Source organism: Hyperoodon ampullatus (assembly GCF_949752795.1).
Source record: "Hyperoodon ampullatus genome assembly, chromosome: 18".
Taxonomy (NCBI): domain Eukaryota; kingdom Metazoa; phylum Chordata; class Mammalia; order Artiodactyla; family Ziphiidae; genus Hyperoodon; species Hyperoodon ampullatus.
This window is the reverse complement of record NC_136931.1, coordinates 7,805,194-7,826,628: the sequence shown is the minus strand read 5'-3', so window position 1 is coordinate 7,826,628 and position 21,435 is coordinate 7,805,194.

Sequence of the window (21,435 nt, the reverse complement as noted above, 5' to 3'; positions counted from 1 at the left end):
GAGAAGATGTACTTAAAGACCATACAGTGCAGATCATTTTCCTGAAATAAAGAGAGGAATGATTTTTTAGCTCTAAGAGCACAGTTATCCATTGCAGGAAAATTTTATTCAGAATGCTCAAATATATCCCAGTTAAACTGGAATTATATAGAATCAGAAAGAATCATTCCAACACTCAGGAACAAAAATAAATTACCTACAAGGAAGGAAAAAAATTCTAGTCATCCTCAAACAATTCCACAGGGACTTTCCTGGTGGTGCAGTGGTTAAGAATTGCCTGCCAATGCAGGGGACATGGGTTAGATCCCTGGTCCGGGAAGATCCCACACGCCGCGGAGCAACAAAGCCCGTGCACCACAACTACTGAGCCTGCGCTCTAGAGCTCACATGCCACAAACTACAGAGCCCGCGCACCACAACTACTGAAGCTCACATACCCCAGAGCCCGCGAGCCACAACTACTGAAGCCCATGCTCCCTAGAGCCCGTGCTCCGCAACAAGAGAAGCTACCGCAATGAGAAGCCCACACACCGCGATGAAGAGTAGACCCTGCTTGCTGCAACCAGAAAAAGCTGGTGCAGCAACGAAGACCCAACACAGCCAAAAAAAAAAAAAAAAAAAAAAAGATTAAAAAAATAATTCCACAGCAGCACTCAATGCCAGAAGACAATGGAATCATGTCTACAAAGTTCTAAATGAAAACCAGTGTATCTTGAGAAGGTTACGCCCAGCCCAGTTGTTGTTCAAGCCATACAGGACCCATAAGTCATTCGTGAAACAATGACTTAAATAAATAATTGAGGAATGCAAAAGAAAAGAGCTGGTGATGAGCACTGAATCTATTTAGATATAGAATCAACAGTAAATATGTTTTACTATGGTTTATATGGGAAATAGATTTAGATAACTGAATATGTAATATGTAAATACATATATTTACTGAATGTGAACGTTATAAGCCTGTAAAATTAAAAATAATCATAGTGTAACTTTTTTAAAAATCAGGAAACAAAAGAAGTGTTAGGAAGAAATGCATAAATGTCAATGCCCCCATCTTTCTTGGCAAGGATTACTTATACTAGCTAAAAACTAAAGCATGTAGCTTTCACAAATCTCCAACCACTTAATTCACGTTCCTTTTCCCTCTCTCTCTCTTCCTCCTTTCCTCCCTTCTTAAAGGAACATTTTATTCTATCTCTTGTGATAGACACATTTATTTAAAATTCAACAATTCTTTCCATTTCACTATAATTTCTTTTCTTGTATTGAATTTCAATAAAAGTAAATTATCAAATTGAATACTTTTTAATAAAATAGCATTTCATTTTAATAAAATATTTATATCTATCCTCTACTATATACATATATATAATACGTAAAAAAATATGTGCATGTATACATTAAAATCTATCTGGAGCAGGATTCACTCCGTGTTCACCAAGGTTAATTCCAAGCGGTGGGATTTTGCCTTTTTTCATGTGTGAACTTTTCTGCACCCTTGATCTCTTTAAAATAAGCACGTTATCTGTTTAAAAAGACAACAGATTGGTTGTATTATTAAGTACCGATACCAGAAGTGTTAGAGGCGGAGAGGAAGGAGGGGGTATGTCGGGTGGACAGAGAGAGAACAGAGGAGAGAAAGGAGCGGGGTGGGGGCGGGGGTGGGACCCGAAAGAGGAGAGGGCAGGAAGGAGGGCTGAGAGAACGGGAACCGCAGGGGGCGCAGAGCGAGGAAGAGCAGAGAGTGCGGAGAAGTGGGGAAGGGAGGGGAAGGCGCGGAGGGGGGCGCTGGGGACCAGCAGGAAGTGCTGCCTGGCCGCAAGCTGACCTACTTTTCTTGGGCCGATGTGTCTGCAGCCAAAGCTACTGTTGAGACAGCCCGGTGCTCGGTGAGACTCGCAGGAAGCCAAGCCGGATGCCCACCATGGCCTCCTCCTCCCTATGCGCAGAGGGCTGTCAGTTTCATCAACTCCAGCTTCCCCAGAAAAGCCAGAATCCCTTCGCAGACAGCGGGGCCAGGCTTCTTGGAGAGATCAGGGGGTTTCATCTATAAACCCAAGTCCCCCCATGGGATTTCCGGCCAGAAAGCAGATTTCCTTTCTCCTGGGGCAGGACTAGACCCCTGTGCTCTGGGACCCTCACCTGATGCTCCCTCTAGGGCCCGCGCGCTTACACACACACACACACACACACCACACACACACAACCCTCCTGGTCCGGGCCAGCTCCTTGGAGTTTCATCTTACTTGTTTTTTAGATGGAGAAAATGCCATCTACATCTCAGGGTCAGGGTGAGGATTAAATAAAAATAATGTGTGTGATAGTGCCCAGAGTGGCAGCGGGCACTTGGTGGGTGCTCAATATAAATGCTGGTTTTATCCACTCGTGAGGAGGCTGCTTCCTAGGGGACACAGCTGATGGCTCCAGACGCTGGCCGATGCTGCTTTATCCACACATGGTCAGGAGTGATTTATGTCATCATAGTTACCTAAGCCCTGAGACATGAAGTAACGAACTGCTTGGGAAAATGCCTTCGTTCTAAAATATTTCATATGAAGTAGTTTGGTCCCATGCCCACCACCTAAAGAACTACCTTTTGGATTATTGGTACAAAAAAATAATAAACACTTACAAAGCAATCACTGGGATACGACGGAGGGTGTCAGAGCTTTAGGTGAAATACCTCTCTTAGCCTCTCAGTAGCAACCACCAGGAGGAAAACTGATACTGAAATAAGCAGCGGAGCTGTGATTGGACATTTGTCATTTGGGGGTCATATGTGGGGGAGGGTCCATGACCCCTTTTTATGGTTAATATTATCTTGATTTCTTCTGGGGAAATTACTTCGTCTGCACTGTATCATCTCGGGTGACTGAAAACCAAAGTCTCCTGCCCTCCCCAAGCCAAGGAGTGGGCCCATGACCCCACTGGCCAATTGGACTCTCCCTCCCCAGGACTTGGAATCATGAAGGGAATGTGCAAGGACAGAAGAAAACAATCACACCAATAATAACAATAATAATAATAACAGTGGGTTTTTTTCTTTCTAGTGGTGGTGCCCTATGTAGGTTATCATTGCTTCCACCACCAGCACCACCCACAACCCATGAGCCTCATGTCTGTCCCTGTAGGCCCACCTCTCTCCAGAGCTCCAGACACAGCAACCCAGCTGACAGCTGGACAGCCACAAGCTGATGTCCCAAGGGCACTGACATGCTGAAGACTGAACACCTTGCCCTCCTCTCACCCCTAAACCTGCTCGTCTCCCGTGTTCCCTGTCTCAGTGCAGGCCACCACTGTTCACCCAGTTTCCCAGTGGAGAAACCTGGAAATTATCCTAGGTCCTTCCTTTTTCAGCCCCCATCCATCTGGTCTCCAGGTATGCCAATTCTGCCTCCTAAAGAGCTTCTAAACCCATTCCTCTTTCATGGGCCTCAGTTCTTCTGGAAGATGGCAATAGCTTCTCTAGGAAGAGGCCTCCTGCCTCTGGGCCTTTCTCCTCCAACCCATCTTCCATGTTGTAGTGAGGGTGACCTTTCCGAAATCTTCCATCTGGTTATGTCAGGGGCTTGAAACGCGTCAATACTGGGCCCCTTGCTCCTCAGTAAAGCCCAGACTCCTTATCATGATAAACAAGGTCTTGTATCTCTTGGCACAGACATCTCTCAACACTCCTACTCAAGCACTCTCCTCTAGCTATACGAACTTCATCACAGATTCCTGGACATTCTTTGCTTCTTTGAGCCTCCAAGCTTTTGCATGTGTTATATTCCTCTGCTTAGAATGCCCTTCACCCTTTTCTCTACCTAGGAAACTCTTCCTTGTGCTTTGCGATGAGGCTCAAACACCCCCTCTTCAGGGAAGCCTTCTCTGAGCCTCACAGGCAGCATTTATCACTCCTTCTTCTGAGTTCCCATTACACCTATACCCCAATTCTACTCTAGCACCTATTTTACCATATTGGATCTATCCTTCAAGTCATGTGTTAATCTGTCCCCTTCGACCAAGACACCACTTCAAAGAGTAGGATGAGTGAATGAGTAGATTCTGGTTGGAGATGGGGAAAGCAGATAGTCTTAGGTTTGCTTTTTTTCCCAGGCAGATCATGGGAAGCTGGTTTGAAATGGGCCTCTTTACATTTCTGAGAGCGAATAAGACGTAAGCCTGGACCTGCAGGCAGCCATCCTGCCACTATGAGGTAAACACTGCCTGGGAATGGAACCCAAACAAAGAAGGAGTTAGTACCTGGAGTGAGACCAAGTTCCCATGGTGACACTTGAGCCCCTATATACAGCTGTGCCTGATGTCAGACATGACTCTTGAACTTTTCAGTTGTGTAAGCCATTCCCTCTGTTTGCCTAAGACATTGTGAACGTGGATTTTCCATCTATTGCAAGCAAAAGAATCCTGATATCGTTAAAAGATGTTGAAATAAGAATACTCCTTGAGAGAAAACCTTTGAAATCCACAGGTCATGCATCAAAATAGAAGTATGGGATCAACTTAAGAGACAGAAGGGCCCTGAAGCTGCAATACTTGACTGCAACCTAATTGAACAGACTTACTGAGGGCATACCTTGTGCCTAGACTCTTAAGTTACTGGACACAGAAAGTGTCCATGAGAAGGAGGGTTGGTCAGACACAGGTGCCTGGACAAAGGAGGGTTGTGGAGCAAGAGTTGGCAGTGGCCATCCAAGCACCATCTGCGTTAATAGGTATCAGAGTTTCCTTAGCAAGATTCCCCATCTAGCGCAGAGGCTCTGAAACTGGGGTTCCAGGGCTGGGCTTCCTGGAACTTAGTGACCCTCCTGAAATTGTATGTGCAGTTGTACATCTTTCAGAGAAGAGTATCCATTGTTTCAATCAGACTCTCAGAGGGGTTGATTAGGTCAGGTAGGTTAAGATTTGCTAATGTAACAAATGAAAGAGTTTCAGGCATCCTAGTAGGGAAACTCTTCTTCAAACCACCCAAATGCTTTTGTGTACTTCAGTCTCATTCTCAGGACACTGCCCTGTGATAATCAGCTTTCCCGTGTGGCTTGCCTCCAGGAAGAGAATGCAGTGAGCATCTGATGGGGGCACCTGGCTCCACCTGAGAGCTGTGTTACTAATGCAAAGTAAAAAATGTGGACATTGGGAAAGGAGGGAATGCATTCTCCTAGGCAGCGCCAGGTGCAAGGGTAACAGAACCTGGCGATTAATAACTAGTATTTGCTGAGCCTATGTTCCAGATGCTTTCATATGTTACCTTATTTAATCATAGCAAACCAGGGAGAGGGAAATTATTATCCTCATTTTTATATGAGGACACCAAGGTTTATAGAAGTTTAAAAATTTCCTAAGGGTCACACAGCTGCCTGACTTCCAAGACCATGTGTTTTCATGCTGCCAACAATGACCACAAACCACATCCAAGGAACAGTAATCACGTGTTGGTCTCTGTGGTAACTTTGGTGATGGTGCTACTGTCTTGCTTCCCCCTTCCACATGTTTCTAGCAGTGGACCCCACCTCCACCTCTGGCCACAGGTCTGTGAACCCAGGCATGGCTGACTGGGATATGTCCCTGGACAGAGAGATTGACTGAGGGATGAAAACATGACCCACCTCAGGACCATCAGAGTTATTCCCTGGATTGTGTAAATGGGGAAAGCCCTTTGCCTCTTGGGTCTTGGAAAAAGAAAAAACTAATCTTCAAGAGGACAGAGTAAAGTCAATCAGAAACCAGAAGAGATGAGAGATGGGCAGCAGGACTCCAGCAGTTCTAGGCCTCAAGGTCCAGTTCTAGAAGTTCTCCTTTGCATTCTGTAAACATCTCTCCTAAAAGCCTGGACAGATGGAGTCAGTCAGTGGAAAGGCAATAACCATAAACTCCATAGCAACCTTTCACCACATTTATTCTTTGCATCCAAACTCTACGGTCAGTGCTATTCTTTTTACCAAAAGGAGAGAAACAAGGAACAAAGTGGTTAAGCAAATTGCCCAGGGTCACACAGAGGCGAGTGGCAGGGCTCCAACTCAATCTCCATGTCACACTGCTTTCCTTTAACATGAAGGAAGTACGTGCCAATATCTGAGCCCTACCAGTGAAGAAGAGGAAGGTCATGCCTCAGTTTGGGCAGGGAGCTGGAAGTAGCTGAGGTACCTGCAATGAGGAAGGTTTGCCCCAGAAGATGGACTCTTCCTCGCTTACCTAGAGAACCAATGTATTAGTCAGTACTGTATTCTGCTGTAACAAACAACTCCAAAAATCTCAGGGGCTTACAAAAACAAGGGATACTTCTTACACTCGAGTTCGCAGCTCTGCTCAGCTCTGACCCACATCTTCTCACTCCAGGACCCAGGCTGAAGGAACAGCCTGAATTTGGGATGTGATGATCTGATGGCAGAACACAGGAAGGCAAGAGGCCAAGCCAAACTATGCAAGATCGATGAAGGCTTCTGCTTGGACACTGCCTAGATCATGTCCACTCACATTCCACTGGCCAAAGCAAGTCACATGGCCAAGCCTGACGATACAGTCCACCCACTGGAATAACTCCAGGAAAAAATACATTCCACTCATTGGCATCATTCCTGGAAGTCATGTGGCAAAGGGTGTGGATGTATAATACCCTCACCAGGAGGAAGAAGATGGTTGCAAACAATAACGCAATCAGTTATACCAAGAAATGAGCATGTGCGAGAGTAATAGAAGACCTGACAAATCTACCTTTCATCACAGGGAGCCTTCCACCAGGGCTGGTGGGAGGAGACTCAAAGCTCCCAGACTTCTGAGTTGAGCAAAGACAGTCTCAGCTGCAGACAGTCCAAATTTCCGTGGCAGAAACAAAGAGTCTTGAGAGCTAAGCTTTTTTTTTTAACATCTTTATTGGAGTATAACTGCTTTACAATGGTGTGTTAGTTTCTGCTTTATAACAAAGTGAATCAGTTATACATATACATATGTTCCCATATCGCTTTTGACATCTGGAACCCAAACAGAGGGCTCACAAAAGGCCAGAACACAATAGTCCAAGGGATGCCTCATGAATGTTTCATAAGAATAATCATTGTCTCAAGGCATTGGGTTATGAGTAATTTCCCCTTCTGTTTTCTATTGCGTTATTATGCTACTTTCTTCATTGCTCATTTTTATACCCTTGCTGAAATCGAAAACAGCATGGGCGGCAGAGGCAATTGTTTTTCAGTGTCAAACTTCACGATGTTGAGGAAGGTTTGTATGTCAGATGACGCACCGGGGCTGAGTAATTTCAATCCTGTGGGACAAATGGTCCTGCCACCGACTGGAATGACTGACAAATAGAAAGGTGGTGATCAGGATAATCTTCCTTGGGTTCTGTATGTGTACAAACTAGGCTTCACTTCCAAAACCTACGTTCCAGGAATTTTCGACTTAGATGCCATCTAAGATTGAAGAAAGAGAATGGCCACCTGTTCTGTATAAGTTGGAAATCATGGATTTCCTTCTGGTCCAAGAAGGGAGATTAGGCCATATGGGCTTACAAATGCCTTAGCCAGCAATGAATCAGCTCTGTGGTTTTATAAAAGTTAAATATGAGTTTGAGGGACTTCCCCGGCGGCACAGTGGTGAAGAATCCGCCTGCCAGCGCAGGGGACATGGGTTTGATCCCTGGTCCGGGAAGATCCCACATGCCACCGAGCAACAAAGCCCATGGGCCACAACTACTGAGCCTGCACTCTAGAGCCCATGAGCCACAACTACTGAAGCCCGAGCGCCCAGAGCCCATGCTCCGCAACAAGAGAAGCCACCGCAATGAGAAGCCCACGCACCGCAACGAAGAGTAGCCCCCACTCACCACAACTAGAGAAAGCCCACGTGCAGCGTGCAGCAACAAAGACCCGATGCAGGCAAAAATTTTTAAAAAAATTTTTTTAATTAAAAAAAAATGAGTTTGAACCAATGTCAGCCCCATTTGATGTAATATGCATGGCAACTTCAGCCACGTTCTTCTGAGTTATACAGACCTTTAAACCTTGCCCCTGTGGCTTGACAGATCTGTGACTGTGGACAACCAATTTAATTTCTCTGTGCCTCAATTTTCTTCTTGAAAAATAGGATAATAATAGCATCTACCTCATTGGAATGTGTTTTTAGGATTAAACACACACACCTAAAGCTCCTAGCACTGTACCCGACATATACCAAGCAAATAACAAACTTTGGTTGTAAGTACTGATATAATAGGGACAAAAATAATTGATATACGTGTGTTCATAGCTTTCCCCTTTCTTCTCCTATTGAAGCGAGGCTGGCATTACTTGGTCAACATTTCCTCCTTATGCCCCTTCTCCACACTCTCCTCTACTCTTGGGTCTGTGTGGGACATCTGGCTCATCAGTGGGAGAAGAACCAGAGAAATGGGGATGAGAATGTGTAATGGAAAAACGCTAAACAGAACAAAACCAAAATCAAGCAAACAATTATGAAGAAAGAGAGGGACTTCCCTGGTGGTGCAGTGGTTAAGACTCCACACTCCCAGGGCAGGGGGCCCGGGTTCAATTCCTGGTCAGGGAACTAGATCCCGCATGCATGCCACAACTAAGAGTTTGCATGCCACAACTAAGTAGCCCACGTGCCGCAACTAAGGAGCTGGCAAGCCGCAACAAAGACCTGGTGCAACCAAATAAAAATAAGTAAATAAATAAATATTTTTTTAGAAAGAAGAAGAAAGAGAGACAGAAAAACAGACAGAGGGAGAGAGGGAGGGACGGAGAGAGAGAGAAGAAGAGAGGGAGAGAGAGAGAGAAGGGAAGAACTGGTCCTGAACAATTAAGTGTATTTGTTAAAATTTTGAAAAGAGTGAAAAAAAAGAAATAGGATGAGAGATTTTGGAGCTGTTGTATAGTGTGAGAGAGGTAGTAACTGAGATCCACCAAGGAAAGGGACTGAATTAGTTACCTATTGCTGCATAATTAATTATCCCAAAATTTAGCCACTCAAAACAATAAAGATTTATGATCTCACTGTTTCTATGGGTCAGGAATTTGGGAGAGGCTTAGCTGGGCTCTTCTAGCTCAAGGTCTCTAGTGAGGGTCCTGTTAAGATACCAGCCAGGGCTAAAGTCCTCTGAAGCCTTGGTGGACTGGAAGGCCCTCTTTCAAGATAGCTCACTCATATGGCTGTGGGCAGGAGGCCTCAGTTCCTTGCCTAAAGGGCTCTCCCGAGGGCTGCCTGTGTGTCTTCACAACATGGCAGCTGGCTTCCCCAGAGTGAGTGATCGGGGAGAGAGAGCAAGGAGGAAGCCACAAGGCCTTTTATGACCCAGCCTTGGAAATCACTCACCAGCACTCCCACCATAATCCAATCATCAGAAGTCAGTCACTAAGTCCAGCTCACACTGTTCCACTGTTCAGTTACTGGCAAGCCACCTTGAACTAGTGCAGGTTTAGTTTTACGATATTAGTGTGGATCTGCGGGAAGCCCAGCCTCTGCAACTTGGTAGGACTCAACTTCCAAACTCTGCCTCAACTGCAGATCTTGTCACGATACTATTTTGGGTTTGTTAGGGAAGGTACAAATCAGGTCTTACCCTAGGGTACGGTTCTCAACTAGGGTGATTCTGCCCCTAGGGGACACTTGGTAATGTCTGGAGACATTTTTGGTTGTCTCAAGGTGGTGGAGCATTCCTGGCATCTAGTGCGTGGAGTCCAGGGATGCTGCTCAGTATCCTACAATGCCTAGGATGGCTCCCACAACAAAGAACTCTCCGGTCCGAAATGTCAGTAATACCAAGGTTGGGAACCCTGCTCTAAGACAGACTTTCCTCCCAAGGTGTGGCCTTTCTAGCATCTCAGCTGGGTGCCAGCATATTCACAAGCCATGAATGGTATCTCTCCACTGTGGCAGGACCAAAAATCCAATGATCCCCAGCACTGCTCATCCTCTAGGACCTGTATTCTTTTCTCAGCCCTATGGCTGCCCTTCTCTGTGAGCCTCAGGTGGTCTTGTTTACACATGTGTCTCCAGGCCACAAACTCAAAGGGGACCAGCAGAGAGGGGGTCCTCCTGTACAGAGAGCCCTCTTCTGTAACATCCTGCCCCATGGATGCTACTTCTTCACTTGCCCTGAACTCTGATCTCTGCCTCCTTCAGTCAGTGGGACAGCTGTGCTTTGCTCAAATTCTAATTCTTTATGCCACAGTCAGAATATTGTCCCCAGACAGGGTGCTGGATGATTACGGGACTCAACTCTTGAGTTTCCCATCTCTCAGGGATCACTTTACTGCTCTACTTGTCGCCCACTGTCTGACAAAAGTTGCCCCGTGTATTTATAGTTGTTTGTGGGGGGATGGTTAATCCACACCAGTTACTCCATCATGGCTAGAAACTCAAGTCCAGTGTGTTTACCTCGGCCTTTCTATTTCTCCTTGAAGCCTTGTAGAAATTGATGAATCTGAAGAACTATGGTAACACGCCCATGCTGTAGGTGTTCCCAACCTGCCACTCACTGAACATGTTTCTAGTTCAGGTTCTCATTCAACAGACATGTCCTGAGTCCTCACTATGGGCAAGGTTCTCTTGCAGAGGACAAATCAGTTTATCCTCATAACAACCCTCAGAGGTATGCATCATTATCCCCATTATTTTATAAAATAAACTTGTGTCGGGAAGTGCAATTTTCTTAAGATTTATGGGAGATAAAACAGACCCAGGGAGAGCACATTACTTCCCCAAGATCATATGGAAACATGTCAGCAACATGAATCAGGTCTATCTGATTCCAAGTCCAAAAGTCCTTTCCTTCCTTTCCAACGTCCACAGCTGTCTTTCTGGGATCTATCTACCGCCTCTCAGAGGAGATCAAATGGCCTCAGAACGTGTTTTGAGTTTCTCCCTTCTCACACTCATCTGCTCTCTGATGATTTTATTCATACTTTTCCTTTCTGGCTAACCTGTATGTGATGCTGGGCCTCTTTGTCTAATTTGTCCTGGGACGTATCTGAGGCTGAACACCATCTGTCTCCCAGGGAGCCAGGAACTTACACGGTCAAGAACATGCTGTCCAACATTTACATCACACAACTTCATTTCCTCTGTTAAAATCTAGAAGAAGATTAAAAAAAAAAACCTCTCAAATGTTAACTAAGCAGTTATCCAACTTGGATAAGAGAAAATTTAATGCTTTCTGTAGAGCACAAGTAAGTACTGACCTATTTATTCCTATTTTTATGAATCAGGAACCACTTTTTAGGTTGAAAATAAAACCGTGTTATCTGTTTGCACTGTAAAATCACAACAAAGAGCAACCACATTGTAGTGGGTCGAATGTTGGCACCAAAAAAAAAGCTATATCTATGCCCTAACTCCCCAAACCTGCGAGTATGACCTTATTTGGGAAACTTGTCTTTGCAGATGTAATTCACCTAAAGACCTTGAGATAAGACCATCCTGAGTATCCAGGTGGCCCTAAATGCAGTGGCAAGTGTCCTTATAAGAAACAGAAGTGGAGAGACACAGAGACACAAGGAGGAGACTCTGTGAAGGTGGAGGTAGGTATTGGAATGATGCCAACAGACACCAGAAGCTGGAAGTGTCAAGGAACAGAATCCTCCCCAGAGCCTGTGGAGGAAGCGCAGCCCTGCCAACATTTTTATTTCAGATTTCTGGACCCCAAAACTGTGAGAGAATAAACCCTGTTGTTTTAAGACACCTACTTTGCAGTAATTTGTTACAGCAGACATGGGAAACTAACACACGTTCTCAGAAAAGGACAACCACACTAGAGTCTTCAAGATCTTTTCCATTAATATTTACTTTCCTTCTTGTTCATGGGTTTCCTCAATGGCTAACCCTTGTTACTACTACAAGTGTTTATAGTACAAATAGGGGAAAAGCTTAAAATTGAGTAAATTAAGAAACAATTGCTATGTGCTTCCACAACCTATGTGGTACAGAGAGAATGCTTTTGGCGGCAAGACAGTGGAAAGCCCAGATCAAAGTGGCTCAAACCTCAAGAACATTTACTGGCTCCCCTTCTGGAAAAGCAAAAGTGGGGCGGGCTTCAGAGCCAGCGTGATACCGTCAACAGATTTAATCATCTCTCCACTCTGCCATATACAGTGTTGCTTACTTTTTAAGGCTGTTCCCCTCACTGTTGGCAAGCAGAGCTACATGCTTCCTCTTTGGGGTCCAGGAAGAGAGTCAGAGAGTGGGAGACAGAGACAGAGAGAGGCTTCCTGTAGCTCTCTCCTTAGAAAAGGTGCTTCTCTGAACACTTCAGCAAACCTTGCCAAGTTTAATTGAACACAATTGGACCACATGCCCTTTTCTGAACCAACTGCTGGTAAGAGTGATGTGTCCTTAAACTAATGAGTTCATGCACCCCAAACCTAAGGGTGGGTCAGCTTCCCCGAGGTCCCAATAGGATGCATGAAGGGAGAGTGGATCCCTAAACAAAATGGAGGTTCTGTCAGGAAGAACAGAGGGGAACACATGATGGGTGGGCATTGAATATAAATGATAATGCAACAATACCAATGTGCCCACCATTGCACCCACCTTAAAATATAAAACACAGCCATGGCTGAAGATTCCTGCAGTCCCGTGAACAATGACACTCCCTTCTTCCTCCTTAAAGTTGCCTGCTAATTTAAATTTAGGGCTTATCATTCCCGTGTATTTCATTCTATTTTTATTATATATGCTCGTACGCCTAACCAATATGTTGCATTCTTTTGTGTGTTTTTAAACTTAATACAAATGGGATCATACTGTACACACTATTCTGCAACTTGCTTTCATTGTTCATGATCCGATTAGTGAGACATGTCCACAGGCATATGCGAAGTTTCAGTTCACACATTTTCACAGATGCATTCCAAAGTATGAACGTATTCATTCATTCTCCTGTTCACCATTTAGGATGATGCTTTTTTTTTCTTTAACTGCTGCAAAGAAAGCCGCTGTGAACATGCTCATCAGCACATGACTCTGTATATTCCTAGGGGAGTCTCTTTTGGGTATATGAGTGAGATTGGTATCATTGAGTCATAAGGTATGTGCACCTTTAGCTTTCATTGTTCTCGGTAGAGGCTGTACCAAGTTACATCTCCACCAGCTGTGCGTGAGGATTCTGCCCCTCCACACTCTTTGCCAACGACATGCCGAGTCCCACTTTGAAATGGGTTGGTCTTGTAAATCATCTTTAAATGGTCTGTCGCTCTTGCTAGGCTCCAAACTCCACATAGGCCAAGAATGTGTTTACTTCACTCACTCCCAGACACCAGACGACGCTCAGCGCTTGTTAAGTTTCATGAGGGAGAGTTGGGCCAGATGCTGAGCTTTTTGAGTGCGGGGGTCCTGGCCTCATTCTTCTCCTCTGTGTAAATCCTTTGCTGTGTTGTTAACACTTAAGGAGGGAAGGTGGGAGTCTGGTGACTGGGAGAACCTTGCTGTGGGCTGACCCAGCATGCACACGGGATCTGGAGGATGGGGAAAGGATGCCTTTACCTGTGCCCTCAGGTTGCCAGTAAGTCTTATCACGAGTCCTCCCCCCTCCCTCCCCCACAGTGCTCAGGGTCACTTAGCCCCTCATTATGCTTCCTGGCCAGGTCTCCCTCTGCCTCTGGCTCAGGCTCAGGCTCAGCCATTCAGGTCCATCGGGTTTACCCTTTGGTGGAGATGGTGAGCAGGGAGGTGGGTGGCAGCACGTGGAGACAGGGATGAAGGAAGAGGAGGAAGGCAACCATCCTGGCAAAGACAAGTGTGCACCACACCCAAGACGTGCATCCAAATTTTTCTGTTCTTTCCAAATCAGTCTTCCCTGCCGTGGTTCTCACCCGGGACAGCGGCGCCCTCTGGAGGCATATGGAAATGTGCGGTGGCATTTTTAGCTGTCTCCCTGCTTGGGAATTTAGTGGGTCAGGGCCAGGGATGCTGAACGGCCTGCAACGAGCAGCACAGACCCGCAGTGAGGAACTATCTGGCCTAAAATGCCCATAGCGCTCTTGTTGAAAACTCTGCAGGCTCTGGGAGGCTGAGGACAAGTGTGTCCCCAACACCTGGCCCAGGGCCTGGCATAGCGGGAGCCCCATAAATACCTGCTAAGTGAAAGAAGGCATGTGTGAACGCAGTATTCTATGGCACCAGCCCACAGAACTCCAGTGCTTGCCACGAGTACACTTTGAAAACCAGGGTGTTAACTCATCAGTCAGAAACAGACAGGAATCTGAAGGGAAAATATCCTCCCTGTCAGGAAGTCAGTAAGATTTTCTTTCGATGTGGGGAAAAGATTTTGTTCTCTATCCCTGGAAGCTATTGAATCCTGTCTCCTCTCCCATTTAGAAATGTGTTGGTAGGGGGGTGGGCACGGGTGAAGAGATACAGTCACAAGAAAAAAAAAAACGCATAAATGCTCAGACTTTACAAAGCAGCTAAAACCTTATGCACAGTAATCCACACCCCCCGAACGCCACGCCAACGACAGTGACCATGAATGAACAGCGCAGGGCAAAATTTGCCAGGTTAGTTCCATGGGCTTTTGAGAGAAAGTTAAGGGAATTCCCGGGCCCATCTCATCAGAGAGTAGAGGGCAAGTGACTAAGAGCTGGGCTCAAACCTCAGCCGTGATGCCTAGTAGCTGAGAATTACCAAACTTCTCCAAGCCTTATTATCCTCATCTATGAAATGGGGATAAGGATACTTATCCTATAGGGCAACATGAGGATTAAATGAGATCATGCAAGTAAAGCACAGTGTCTGGCGCTTAAGAAACACATTGTTATTATTATTATTACCATCATCAACATCACCATCGTTATTAATTACTTGAAAAGCAACCTCAGATTAATGGCCAGTAACAAAGCCACTGATCACCTGGGGGAACAGAAGAGATACTTCTCCGCTTCTTTAACCCAAGCACTCAAGCAGACCAACAGAACTCTGTGTTCTTAAGAGACACAAATGAAGTAGTTTTATTCCGCCTCTAAGTCATTTCATCTCCTGTTGAACAACACAAGGTTGTGACTCATGTTAAATGATAATTGTGTTTCTCTATCTCTGTGATGATAAATATTTCACTTTTAGGCCTCTTTTGCCAAAAAAAATGAAGCCAACTTATTCTTCATTCAAACTTTACAAAATTCATTGTTCTTCCCCCACCTTTTTCCCACCCCAGGCAATTGCTGGCATTTTGATGTTCCAAGGAGTATATCTGTGGTTGATTCCAATAACTTCGAACATCGATAATAATGAAAACACTTGGCATCTGTTCTCTGTTGAAATATGAAAGCTTCAGAGCAATATTTACAGAACCCACTTCCCCAACCACTGCTCTCAGATTTGATTAAGTAACAGTAAAACATGACATTCCAAATCAGTTACAAGCTGTTCTCGGGCTGTGTCGGGGCCAATCCTTTATATTTTCAAATTTATGAGTATGCCACTAGAGAAACATCACTTACCCAGCTGATCCAACAAATGCTCTCTCCTTTCACTCCCATGCAATACAGTTTGGCTTCTTGACTCAAATCCCAGTCAAAGCCCCCTTCCACAAATATTGGAGACTGCTGGTGATATGGGGAATATTTCAATATTGGAAGTATATGAATTGGGGCATATTCATGAGTTAATCAATCTTTTGGTAAAGATGCTCTGGCATAAACAAATCAAGGTAGGAGCAGGAAAGGGTATTTTATATCAAACTCAAGTCCCTATTCAGAAAGCTGAGATAATTCTCCCCAGGAGAGCATGTGGGCAAGGCGGCAACTTTCACACATCCAGTTACACAGCCACGGTATTTGATTTGAAGCGAACCCACATCATTAAATATTACTGTGTGTAGGAGGCTGAATAATGGCCCCCAAAGACATCGGGTCCTAATACCTAGAACCTGTAAATGTTACCTTATATGGCAAAGGGGTCTTTGAGATGTGATTAAAGATCTTGAGATGGGGAGATTATCCTGGATTATCTGGTGGGCCCTAAATGCCATCACAAGTGTCCTTATAAGGAGGCAGAGGGAGATCAAACACAGAAGATAAGAACCTGTGGCCACAGAGGTAGAGATTGGAGTGATGCAGCCACCAGCCAAGGAACGTCAGCAGCCACCAGAAGCTGATTTTCCCCTGGAGCCTTCAGTGGGAACACAGTCCTGCCGACACCATGATTTGGACACGATGAAACCAATTTTGGAATTTTGGCCTCCAAAACTAAGAAAATAAACTTCCGTTGTTTTAGGCCACAGTGTCCATGGCATTTTGTTACAGAGGCCGTAGCACACTAATACACCATGCAAATAAAAGGCCAATCGTAAGAGAGTCAAGAATGTAGCACTGGAAAGAATTTAATCCAATCCCTCTGTTCCTGTTTTACAGATCAGGAGACTCAACAGAGAGGAGGCCAAGTACCATGACAAAAACCACACATAGTGGGAGGCAGAGTTAAAACCAGGTCTTCTGAGTCTCACAGCTCTTTCTTACGAAGGGAGGTCAAGCCTTCGGCCTGCATGGGTACCCTTCTAATTTTCTCAGAATGTTTCCAGCGCTGTACAATACTGTCCAATATGGTAGCCACTGGCCACATGTGGCTGTTTAAATTTAAATTAATTAAAAGTAAATGAAATTTAAAATTCAGTCCCTCAAGCACACAAGCCACATTTCACACTCACATGTGGCTACAGGCTACTGAGTTGCACAGCACAGATATTACATAAATATTTCCATTATTATAGGAAATTCTACTGGACAGTGCTGGGCCGACACATGGAACACCCAGTGGACTACTCACTGAACTTATAAGCACCATGTCTGTTGGTCCATGCTATGTTCCCAACACCTTGGACACTGGCCTGCATGCCCTGGGGATCCCATAAGGATTTGAATGTAGGTGCAGAGTGACCCTAGGGGCTGTGACTGCTCATACCTTCTCCTTGCTGAGTAGAGCTTTCCTGCATGCTCTGAGGGACATTGCAATATGGGCCAAGGACCACATCCTGGGAAACTCCCTTGTCTGGGCCCAGGAGCAGCACAGGGAGGCCAAGTATAAGACAGTGGGGGCTAGACTCTCCTTCAGAGCATCGCTAAACCCAGCTCATGCTCCAGAGAGTCTACAGAGCATTCAGGGGCCACTCCCTGCTTGTTCTGATGCCTGCTGGGATGCCAAGAGAAGTCTGACACACTCTCTCTAGAAAATATCAATGAATATTTGCATGGCCCTGCATAGTTCGAAAGCAATGCCAGAGTCTCTCCTTTGATCCACCCAACAACTGGTGAAGCAGAGAACTCCATTTTATAACTGAGGAAATTGGGGTTCTATGGCATAAGGAGAGACAACTTGCCAAAGATGCAAGGAAGCCAAGATTCCAGTGAAAAATTCTGACTCTGAAACTTGCCTTTCACACCACCACCTCCTTCCTCCTTCTTCCCTGAACACACAGAGATATGTCCCAGGCCTTCTTGAGGACACAGGTGGGGTCTTGCTAACCTCTGTAGCCCAGGTGATATCTAGCAGTGCTCTCCTCAGTTAATCAAATGGTCCTTAAGCCTGGTTTTCACATCTCACTCTCTTCCCCTGGGGAAAGTTGAGAAGACAAATCAAGTCCAAAGGAAAATGAGACAAATATATGGAACTGCACTTCTGAGTGGTCAACACCAAAAACAGAGGTACAAATTCACTTCAGAGGAGTGAATTCCTTACACTGACACAGGACGTTATGTATCACAATTGAGACGGGGTTATAAAGACAGACAAGAGGCATCTGTCTCCATAAGGCCGTGTGCTTGAGTTTCTAGTTTTCTAACACATACATACAAGCTAGGATTCTATGGATACTCACAGTATTCCAAGATCACCACATGTGAAATGTGGTCATTTGATCCTCACCACAATTCTATGAGGTAGGTACTATAACAGTCTCATTTCACAGTTGAAGAAACCGAGGTTCAGAGAATTTAAATTTGCACTCCATCACTGCAGCTCAGAGGCGACAGAGCTGGGATTTGAATATAGGTCTGTCTGATTCCAAACTCCTGATCATGGCAGTGTTCTGACTCTCAACAAAGTCTGAAATAGACATTTTGGATTTATGGGAATTTGTCATGGAAAATAAGGCCCTGGGAGGAAAAAAAAAAAGCCTTCAAAATAGTTATGAGTAGGTTTCTGTGTGGGCACATATATATCATATTTTGAACACATTTCTATTCCACTCCTAGCATTTCCACAGTCAACATCTGTCTTTTTTGAAAGGCTGCCCTTTGTCTTCAGCAGAAAAACCCAGAACCCTTCAGAGTCAAAAAATTCAAAATAAATCTTAAGTATTTAGGAAAAAAAGAACCAACAGTACTGACTCCTTTCTTCAGAAAAATATGTATTCATGACAAATCATATTTCTAGATGAAATTGCTTCTTGACTCTAAACATCTAGGGCTCTTAAAAAATTTTTTTTAGGGCTTCCCTGGTGGCGCAGTGGTTGAGAGTACGCCTGCCGATGCAGGGGACACAGGTTCGTGCCCCGGTCCGGGAAGATCGCACATGCCGCGGAGCGGCTGGGCCCGTAAGCCATGGCCGCTGAGCCTGCGCATCCGGAGCCTGTGCTCCGCAACGGGAGAGGCCACAACAGTGAGAGGCCCGCGTACCGCAAAAAAAAAAAAAAAAAAAAAAAAAGTTTTTTATTGTGGAAATTTTCAACCATTCATTAAAGAAGAGAGAAAAGTATAATACACCCTTATGAATCTATCATTCAGTTTCAACAGTTATACACTCATGGCCAGTCCTGTTTCATCTAATAACCCCACACTCACTTTGTTTGCTGGTATTTTAAAGTAAATCCCAAACATCTTATCACTCCCCCGTGAATAATTCCATAATGCATATTTAACTGATAAAGACACCTTTTCAAAAGTAATTACAATGTCACTATCACACTTAACAAAATTACAGTAATCTCTTAACATCATCTGAAACCCAATCATACTCAAATTTCTCCAACTGTCCCCCAAAATGTCTTTTTTTCAGTTGGCTTGTTCCCATCAGAATCCAAACATAATTCATACATTTGGTTCTTATGTTTCTCAAGTTTCTTACTCTTACACCACTCACAAAAATGCACTCAAAATGGATTAAAACCTTAAACATAAGACCTGAAACTGTAAATCTCCTAGGGAAAAAAAAAGAAGAAAAAACCTCCTTGGCACTGGTCTTGGCAACAGTTTTTTGCATATGGCAACGAAAGCATAAGCAGCAAAAGCAAAAATAAACAAGTGGGACTACATCGAACTACAAATCTCTGCACAGCAAAAGAAACAATCAACAAAATGAAAAGGCAATCAGAATGGAAAAAAACATTTGCAAACCATATATCTGAGAAGAAGTTAATATCCACAATACATAAGAAACTCCTACAACTCAAGAGCTAAAAAAACCACCAACTTAAAAATGGGCAAAGGAAATGAATAGGCATTTTTCCAAAGAAGACATATGGATGGCCAACAAGTACCTGAAAAGATGCTCAACATCAGTAATCATCAGAGAAATGCAAATCGAAAAACCACAGTAAGATATCACCTCACATCTGTAAGAATGGCATCAAAAAGACAGGAGATAATAAGTGTTGGTGAGGATGTGGAGAAAAGGGAGCCCTTGTGCACTGTTGGGATATTGGCAAATATGAATCCTCCATGTACAGGGCAAACATTCTAGTGAAAAACAGCCAGGTCTAAAGCTCTCTATACAGAATGTTCCACTTTCTCAGTCCTCTACCCCGCAGTGTTGAGTACAAAGCAAATACCCTGAGAATTTCATAATGGCTTTGCTCCAGAGTTAAGTAAGATTTTGCTGTCATATTCAATATGACAATCTCTCACATTAACACTTCCTCAATGTAATATATCACCAATAGGAATGTTCTCAAAAACCTCAATACAGGGGCTTCCCTGGTGGCGCAGTGGTTGAGAGTCCGCCTGCTGATGCAGGGGACACGGGTTCGTGCCCCGGTCCGGGAGGATCCCACGTGCCGCGGAGCGGCTGGGCCCGTGAGCCATGGCCGCTGAGCCTGGGCGTCCGGAGCCTGCGCTCCGCCATGGGAGAGGTCATGGCAGTGAAAGGCCCGCATACCGAAAAAAAAAAAAAAAAAAACCTCAATACAAAAGCCATTTCAGGAAAGTGCTTAAAAATGCTTAAAAATTAACTGCAGAAAAAGGACAAAGCCAGAGAAGTAGTGACAAGAGTGGAGGAAAGGAACTTCCCTGGTGGCGCAGTGGTTAGGAATCCACCTGCCAATGCAGGGGACACAGGTTCGAGCCCTGGTCCAGGAAGATCCCACATGCTGCAGAGCAACTAAGCCACAACTACTGAGCCTGCGCTCTAGAGCCCGCAAGCCAGAACTACAGAGCCCACATGCCACAACTACTGAAGCCCACATGCCTAGAGCCCGTGCTCTGCAACAAAGAGAAGCCACCGCAATGAGAAGTCCACGCACTGCAACGAAGAGTAGCCCCTGCTCACTGCAACCAGAGGAAGCCTATGCGCAGCAACGAAGACCCAACGCAGCCAAAAATAAAAATATAATTTAAAAAAAAGAGTAGAGGAAGGTTTTTAACTTCAAAGAAGTAGTCATTTCAAGGAAGTAGTTAGAACAGGAATAGTCTAAGTCAAATTTTCATGTGCATACAAATTGCCTGGGCATTTTATTAAAATGCAGATTCTCAGGAATTTCCTGGTGATCCAGTGGTTAGGACTCCACACTTCCCTGCAGGGGACATGGGTTAGATCCCTGGTCGGGGAACGAAGATCACATTGCTCGGCGAGGCCAAAAAAAACAAAAAAAAGATTCTCAGTCGGTAGGTCTAGAATGGGGTCTAAGACTCTGCATTTCTAACAAACCTCCCAGGTGATGCTGAAACTGCTGATCCATGGACCAGTTAGGTAGCAAGAGTCCAAACATCGATGAAGACACTTGGAAAAGAATGCTCGCTCCCTAACAATTCCTCTCTTTGCCATGCCCTTCTCATCTCCCCTTTCCTTCCAACCCCTTTCACTCTCCACTCACCCTCTAGGAATGAGAAATTATTCCTTTAACTGTTTAAAATACAACCATTCCTAGTGAGCAAGTTAAATTGTATGCATGGGACATCTGTTTCTGGTAATATGGATAATTAGATCATCTGAACACCTTCCTACTAAAAAGCTATTTTAAAATACTAGAGCACATATTTCAAATGAGTTTTTTAAGGTACAGTTGAGCTCACAATAAAGTAAAGAAAATCCTTGAGGGTTGAAAGCACTGTTAAACCAGAAAGGTACGAGCATCAGAAGATGCTATGCATCCTGGACCAGTTCCAGTAACCTAGAAATAGGTTTTCATTCACACACTGAAAAAAGATGGAAGACACTGGGTCTGTATGAGGAGTGGTGTAGCAAGTAAGAATACCACATAGTGCCAGGACCACCAAAGGGTACCCCTCTAAGAAAAGGAAA